General features: G+C 42.4%; 1 pseudogene; it reads right to left on the reverse strand.

The window, feature by feature from the left end:
* Positions 1–4,716: 4,716 nt before the first annotated feature.
* On the reverse strand, positions 4,717–6,258 carry LOC111892450 (auxin-induced protein X15-like; annotated as a pseudogene).
* Positions 6,259–9,024: the final 2,766 nt, after the last annotated feature.

Genomic DNA, 9,024 nt, shown 5'->3' on the forward strand with positions numbered 1-9,024 from the left:
TGGAACTCGAGCTCTGACCGTCGTCTATCCGCATAACTTTTTTGACGGCTCTGGGCTGTCAATAACCTCTGCCTGACCTGCTGAATCTGCTCGGTCGTCTGAAGCACGATCTCTGTACTACTCATCACACGCTGCCCTACCTCTCCCCAGCAAATGGGGGTCCGACACCTCCTCCCATACAACAGCTCAAAGGGTGGCATACCAATGCTCGAATAATGGCTGTTGTTGTAGGAAAACTCTGCCAAGGGCAAGTACGTGTCCCAACTCCCGCCGAAATCCAACACACATGCTTGAAGTATGTCCTCGAGCGTCTGAATCGTCCGCTCACTCTGCCCATCAGTCTGTGGGTGGTATGCGGTACTAAAATACAGCCTCGTACCCATTTCCTCATGAAACTTCTTCCAGAATCTGGAAGTGAAACACACATCTCGATTTGAGACAATCGAGATCGGTACCCCATGCCGCGATACCACCTCCCTCACGTATATCTCTGCCAACCTCTCCGCGGAAGAGCTCTCACTAATAGCAAGGAAATGAGCACTCTTCATCAACCTGTCCACAATCACCCAAATTGCATCGACGCCTCTCGCAGTCCTCGACAATTTGGTGATGAAATCCATGGTAATCTGTTCCCATTTCCACTCGGGAATCTCTAACGGCTGCAGCTTACCATGTCGACATTGGTGCTCGGCCTTAACCCTGCAACAGGTCAGGCATCTCTCTACAAAAAATGCGACATCCCTCTTCATACAGGGCCACCAATACTCCCTTTTTAGGTCCAAATACATCTTAGTGGCCCCGGGATGGATCGAGAACTTCGATCGATGAGCCTCTTCCATCAAAATGGTATGCGTCCCTCCCACAAACGGTACCCATATACGACCCTGAAATGTCATAAGTCCTCGACTATCAGTAAGGAACTCCGATACCTGTCCGATCACCCGCTCCCTTTTGCGGTTCTTTGGTCTCACGGTCTCCGCCTGGGCCCCTCGAATAGTATCCAACATAGGAGTCATCACTGTCAATCTCATACAAATGTCTTGCATCGGGGCACTTTCCGCCCTACGGCTCAAGGCATCGGCTATAACATTAGCCTTGCTCGGATGGTACAGGATCTCACAATCATAATCCTTTACTACATCTAACCATCTCCTCTGCCACATGTTCAGATTGAGCTGATCCATCAAATAATTCAAACTCTTGTGGTCCGTGTGTATGGTACACCGAACCCCATACGGATAGTGGCGCCAGATCTTGAGGGAGAACACTACCGCCCCCAGCTCCAGATCATGATTGGGATACCTCACCTCATGAGGCTTCAGCTGCCTCGATGCATACGCTATCACATGCCCCCTCTGCATAAGCACCACACCTAACCCTGATATAGATGCATCGCAATAAACCACAAAATCATTAACTCCCTCTAGAAGGGATAACACCGATGCTTCGCATAGCTTTTGGCGAAGAGTCTCAAATGAGGTCTGCTGCTTTGGACCCCATGAAAAAGCAACACCCTTCCGAGTCAACCTAGTGAGTGGCACTGCAATTTTTGAGAAATCCTAAATGAATCTCCGATAATAACCGGCCGACCCCAGAAAACTCCTGATCTCGGAGGCAGACATCGGTAACTCCCAGCTCATCACCGCCTCAATCTTAGCCGGATCGACCAAAATGCCATTCTGGTTAACGAGATGCCCCAGGAACTGGACCTCCCGTAACCATAAGTCACACTTGGAGAATTTGGCATAAAGCCTCTCGGATCTCAACACCTCAAGAACCTCTCTCAAGTGTTCCTCATGTTGCTCTCGAGATCTAGAATATACCAGGATATCATCAATGAACACAATCACCGATCGATCCAACATCGGCCTACATACTCTGTTCATGAGATACATGAACGCTGCTGGCGCATTGGTGAGCCCAAAAGGCATCACCACAAACTCATAGTGTCCATAACGCGTCCTGAATGCTGTCTTCTGGATATCCTCATCATGCACCCTCATCTGATGATATCCAGACCTCAAATCAATCTTGGAGAACCAAGATGCCCCTGCAGCTGATCAAACAAATCATCAATCCTTGGTAATGGATAACGGTTCTTAACCGTTAACTTGTTCAACTCCCGGTAATCGATACACATCTGGTGTGAACCATCCTTCTTTTTAACGAAGAGAATCGGCGCTCCCCAAGGCGAGCTGCTCGGACGAATGAACCCCTTCCCTAGTAGCTCCTGTAGCTGTGAGAATAACTCCTGCATCTCTGTTGGTGCTAGGCGATAAGGCGCCTTAGCGATAGGCGCGACCCCGGGAATCAAATCGATGCGAAACTCCACCTGCCTCTCGGGAGGCACACCCGACAACTCCTCGGGAAATACATCCGGGAACTCACGCACTATCGGGAAATCATCAACTAAACTTGGACTCCGAGTGGCCTCCCACGCATCCACCACATAAGCTACGAATCCCTTGCAGCCCTGCTGCAAACTCTGCCTTGCTCTGGCAGCCGAACATAATGTTGACCCACTACGAGTTCCCTCACCATAAACCGCCATGTGAGTTTGCCTTTTCTTCCACCATATGTCACCATCCTCAATCAAGATCTCCTTGAATCTCTGTATATAAAAAACCATTCGATATGAATCACACAACCACAACTTCCTCTGAAATCCTTGGCATCTTTTCACCAAGAAGACGTGCATGCTGTGAGAGTCTCCATCCTTAATCAGGCTTTTGAAGTGAACAGAAACTACCATCCTTAAAAATGGCCATCCTTTTTCCTCGGATCATTCAAGCAAAACAAATTCTCAGAAGATCATTATCCAACGGAAGCAGCGCAACCAAATCTATGGAAACCCCAAAAGGCTATTTAGCAATTTATGTTGGTGAGCAAGAGAAGAAGCGGTTTGTGGTTCCTGTATGGTTGTTAAGCCAACCTGCATTTCAAGAACTATTAGATCAGGCAGAGCAAGAATTTGGGTATGTTCATCAAATGGGCGGCCTCACAATTCCATGCAGTGAATATACATTCAGTGATATTGCTTCTCAGTTAGGCGCATTATGACTTCTATACAACATTCTTACAACCAACTAACCACTAGGTTTTTTTTATTATTATTTGTAATTAAATCGAGACAATTTTCCCACTTGTATGAAATCAGATCAAGGAGCAATTTTGAGTTCACTATAATTTGTTTGTATGAATGAGAAACTAATTTCACCATTGATTATTTTGGAAATGTGAATTTTGGGAGTGAAATTGAGGTAACGAAGATAGTTGCTTTTGTTCATGACCTATCATCCAAAATATAATTAATAAACAATATGTAGCACTTGGGTCATCAAGCCCAACAATCATCACATTTTGATGTTGCCAACAAGATGTTGCGACGACAATACGGGGATGCAATTCATGCTTCAGACGAAAAATATCTCTATATAAACGAATACTGTGCTGAACACATGATGCCTGGAAATAGTCGAGCAACTGATAAAATCTAGGGAAATCTAGCACATGGTTTAGAAACTAATATAAAAAAGCCAATCCAAATCCATTTCAATAGAAGCCAAATGATTAGAAAGTTGCTTCTTCTCGACATAATGAAACTTGACTATGTTAATCATCTAAAACTACATCAGTAAAGTGTTCCTCCTTGATGACATATTAAAGCTCGAATTCTCGAATCCCATCCATGATATCCTCATTACAAAACCTCACAAGATCCTGAGCCCATTAAACTTCCACGCTTGCTAATTGGAACCCCTCTATGGACTCCTTCAAATTATCCACGTATACTGCTACGACGAAATCGATGAGTAATATACCCTTCCAACAGAGAAACACACTCTACTTTGTTGCTCGCCTCTACAAACACGAATACGAAAAAGAACCACACAAATATAGTTAACAAAAATGTGTTTTACAAATGAGCAAACCTACCACTAGTAGATAAAAAGGTATCACCTACAGATAAGGGTAAGGACAGTGCGGTTCGGTGCAATTATGGACCTATACAAATCGCAAACCGCAACTACAATTATTTCATTTTTTGAACCGAATATTGTGGTTATGTGGTTTTTTTAATGCAGTTTGTAGTTTGGTATTTGACTATCTGGATTTGGTGCGATTTTCTTTATGTTATTTTTTTGTGTTGTTTTTTGCCATGTGGATTTGGTTCTTTAAATATGCGGTTTTAAGAATTTAAAGCTGTTTGTAATTAACAACATAAAAACTTCAAATTTCAATAACTTACTTAAAACACTATCAGACTAATACGTAAACAAGCAAAATCATTACATACTCAAAAATTAAAAATTCCTTAAATATTAGAGGATAGAAACAAAGACATAAGATGTTAGGTATGAAGTAGCAAATATTTCAATCTCTTTTTGTTGAGCATCATTAGATGATCTTTTACCCTCTCACAGTGTATCTACGTAGCTTTTCTTTTTATTTTTTATTTTTTTATTTTTTTTATAATGTTAATATCAGAGAATGTATGTGTGAAATCAAGTCCAAAAATATCGACAATTTTCTTAATTGTATAAAATAGGACCAAGGAACAATTTTTATTTCACTGTAAGTTGTTCAATGTAAAAATGATAAACAAATTTTATTGTCGACTGTTTTAGAAATTTGAATTATTTTGGGAGTGTAATGGAGATTATTGTATTTAACGTTATATCTTGGCCTTTTTTATAAAACTGCATCAAGCAAACATAGTTAACAAAGATGGTAGCTCTATCTCCTATAAGTACAAGCTTATATGGTCAAATAATATACATGGTATTCCAAACAAGTCAAAATTCTCATTTTATACAATCGGTACAAGTGACTCGGTCTCGCATGTTGCAAAACGGTCTGGGATCCGTGGTTTAAAAAAATGTGTTAACAAATAGAATGATGTAACATGACTTCAAAATGCTCCCAGGCAACTTGCAAGATCAATGAATTTCTGCTCACTACATGGAATTGTTAGGCCGCCCATTGGATGGTCATATCCAAACTCTTCCCCTGTCTACGAAATAAGTCCTGAAATGAATAGTGGCTTAACAATGACACTGGAATCACAAAACGCTTCTGTTCTTGCTCTCCAACATAAACTGCAAAATACCCTTTTGGTAGATCCACTGCTGTTGTGAGGATCCCATTTAACAATGACCGTTGGAGTATTTGTCTAGCTTGAAAGATCCGACGTATTCGAATAACCATTTTTCTGAAGGGTTATCACAGAGGAACAAAACAATTTAAGAATATTCCGAGAGATTTTCAGGACGAGTTTGAGAGGAAATTGTGCCGGTGCTTTGCCAATCATATTCTATATATAAAGGTTTATTCGAGAATGAAATGTAAAATAATTAAGAAAAAGGAATTTAAATGTCAGATGGGGATATTGCAACAGGAAGTCAAGATCATGTGCTGTGTCTTCTAACTTTTATAGATTATGATCTTGAATAGCACAACCACAAAGTCACAGGCAAAAATATGTATTAATCATGTACTTGTGTATAGAAAAAGAATTAAAAAAGAATATAACTTGTATCACCAGTATATATTCTGAATTAACGTGGGTATGAAAAACAGCAGAAGTGTCATGGTCCCATGTAATATTAAGAGGAATGTGGTAATGCCTCCTAACAAACACGAAATTGTGGCTAAGGGCTTTGGGGTTTTCTTGAAACATATGTGGCCCTATCATTAATAGGTGAATTAGACATTGGATCTGTCTTACAGATTGGAAGACAAAGCCATGTGAGTTTGCCTTTTCTTCCACCATATGTCACCATCCTCAATCAAGATCTCCTTGAATCTCTGTATATAAAAAACCATTCGATATGAATCACACAACCACAACTTCCTCTGAAATCCTTGGCATCTTTTCACCAAGAAGACGTGCATGCTGTGAGAGTATCCATCCTCAATCAGGCTTTTGAAGTGAACAGAAACTACCATCCTTAAAAATGGCCATCCTTTTTCCTCGGATCATTCAAGCAAAACAAATTCTCAGAAGATCATTATCCAACGGAAGCAGCACAACCAAATCTATGGAAACCCCAAAAGGCTATTTAGCAATTTATGTTGGTGAGCAAGAGAAGAAGCGGTTTGTGGTTCCTGTATGGTTGTTAAGCCAACCTGCATTTCAAGAACTATTAGATCAGGCAGAGCAAGAATTTGGGTATGTTCATCAAATGGGCGGCCTCACAATTCCATGCAGTGAATATACATTCAGTGATATTGCTTCTCAGTTAGGCGCGTTATGACTTCTATACAACATGCATTCTTACAACCAACTAACCACTAGGTTTTTTTTATTATTATTATTTGTAATTAAATCGAGACAATTTTTCCACTTGTATGAAATCAGATCAAGGAGCAATTTTGAGTTCACTATAATTTGTTTGTATGAATGAGAAACTAATTTCACCGCTGATTATTTTGGAAATGTGAATTTTGAGAGTGAAATTGAGGTAACGAAGATAGTTGCTTTTGTTCATGACCTATCATCCAAAATATAATTAATAAACAATATGTAGCACTTGGGTCCATGACCATATGATGGTTATATATCAACCATTAAGTCTCACATGATTTTGTTCTTTAACCAAAGTAAAATAAAAGTTGGCAAAACATTGACGCATTATAAGATGAATTGGGTCCCACTTGAAAACAATTCCATTGCATGAAAAACAAACATAATGGTTAGATATACGAAGAAAGTTATATAGCAATGATTAACTATTATTTTGATTACTTATACAGGCAAGGATAATGTAAATTAAAGCAAATGAATCATGCTGCTAAAGCGATGCAATTTCCTTATCACAATACAAGAGCTATCTTTGTCTTGACCCATGCACAGCTCGCGTTTACATTACGCGTCATGCTCGTTTTGACGAGATGTGTTTTCCCTTTGACAGCGCCGCTCCGCGGATCTCGTTGGATGATTTGCCTTTACACTCATTTTTGGAAGATACCTCACAACGTATGCCTGTCTCCCGGGCCTGTTCAAAGCCTCCTGCTTTATCTCCTTGTCAACCGCGTCCCTTCTCCTGTGGCGTCTGTGCTGACCCCCGCCCTTGCCCCGCTCCGGTGACCACTCCTGCAACTGACACTCTGGTTGCTGAACCTGATGACCCTATACCCTCCGATTCCAACGCCTCATCCGAGCCCCTTGGCTCGGCCGCTGGATCGGATAGTGATGATGATCCACCCGCATCACCGAACCCCGCACCTAGTGTTTCGATCCCTACGCCCCTTGATCCATCTCCCGCCGGTCACCCCATGATTACTAGGGCAAAAGCAGGGATTTTTAAGTCTCGTCATCAGGCTGATTTGGCACATACATCGGACCACGGGTTGTACTCTGCATTGTTTGCCTCGACTGATCCATCTACTCATCATGATGCTCTTCGAGATCCTAAGTGGGTGGCCGCCATGCGCTCCGAAATGCATGCTCTTTCTCGTAATGCCACTTGGTCTTTGGTTCCACGTCCCCCCAACACTAATGTTGTTGGGTGTCGGTGGCTATTTCGCACCAAGTACCTTGCTGATGGCTCTATTGGTCGACACAAAGCTCGGCTTGTTGCTTAGGGATTCAGTCAGGTTCCCGGGCTGGATTGTTCTCATACATTTAGCCCGGTGGTGAAAGCGGCCACCATTCGCGTCGTCTTGACTCTTGCGGTTATTAATCAATGGAAGCTACATCAGTTAGATGTCAATAATGCTTTCCTACATGGCAATCTTACAGACATTGTTTATATGAAGCAACCGCCTGGTTTTATTGATCCTCGCTACCCCGACCACGCTTGCAAACTCCATAAGGCCATGTATGGTCTCCAACAGGCCCCTCGGGCGTGGTTTCATCGGCTAAGTTCTTTTCTTGTGACGAATGGATTTGTTTGTAGTCGCGCTGATCCCTCATTGTTTAATTTCAAACGGGGCGCCTGTGTCTTGTACCTGCTTGTTTACGTTGATGATCTCATTCTCACTGGCTCCGATTCATCGCTCATACGTTCGTTTATTCACAAGCTCCATGCAGAATTCAAGATCAAGGATTTGGGGCAACTCAACTACTTCCTCGGTCTTGAGGCCAAGCATCTCCCCTCTGGGCTTTTTCTCAGTCAATCCAAATATGCTCACTCCATTGTTGACCGTGCTGGACTTCTTGATTCCAAGCCGGTTTCAACGCCCCTTGCGGCCGACACCTGATTTGTTGCTTCTGGAGCGCTATATGCGGATCCTACTCATTACCGGTCTCTTGTTGGGGCGCTTCAATATTTGACCATCACTCGACCGAATATCTCATATGCAGTTAATCAAGTCAGTTAGTTCTTGCAAGCTCCAACGGTTCTTCACTACCAGGCTATCAAACGTCTTATTTGATACGTCAAAGGCACTCTGTCCTTTGGACTCACGTTTTCTAGGCCCAAGCTCACAAACCTGGTGGGGTATTCTGATGCTGATTGGGCCCGTTGCCTCGACACTCATCGATCCACGTATGGGTACTCGATCTTCCTGGGGGGTAATCTTGTGTCCTGGAGCTCCAAAAAAGCAACCGACGGTCTCTCGCTCCAGCTGTGAGTCTGAATATCGAGCCATGGCCAACACTGCTGCTGAACTAATTTGGATCACTCATTTGCTACGTGAGCTTCATGACATGCCAACTGGTTGTCCAACCATTCTGTGTGATAATCAGAGTGCTCTGTTTCTCACTCAGAACCCAGTTTCTTATAAGCACGCCAAGCATATTGATCTGGATTATCATTTTGTTTGTGAACTCGTTACATCGGGAAAACTCCTCACCATGTTTGTGCCGACCAAGCTTCAGGTTGCGGACATCTTCACGAAGAGTCTCCCTCGACACCAATTCGAGCAATTTCTCCACATGCTCCGTCTCGGACCTCCACCGGTTTCGCTTGAGGGGGGATATTAGACTTATGTAAAACTTTGTGAAAACTATATAAGTATTTATTAAGTTGAGGGGTTGTAAATGTAATTCTTTCCTATATATATTGAGTTACTGGTGTC

This window comes from Lactuca sativa, chromosome 5 (assembly GCF_002870075.4).
Source record: "Lactuca sativa cultivar Salinas chromosome 5, Lsat_Salinas_v11, whole genome shotgun sequence".
NCBI classification, from domain to species: Eukaryota; Viridiplantae; Streptophyta; class Magnoliopsida; order Asterales; family Asteraceae; genus Lactuca; species Lactuca sativa.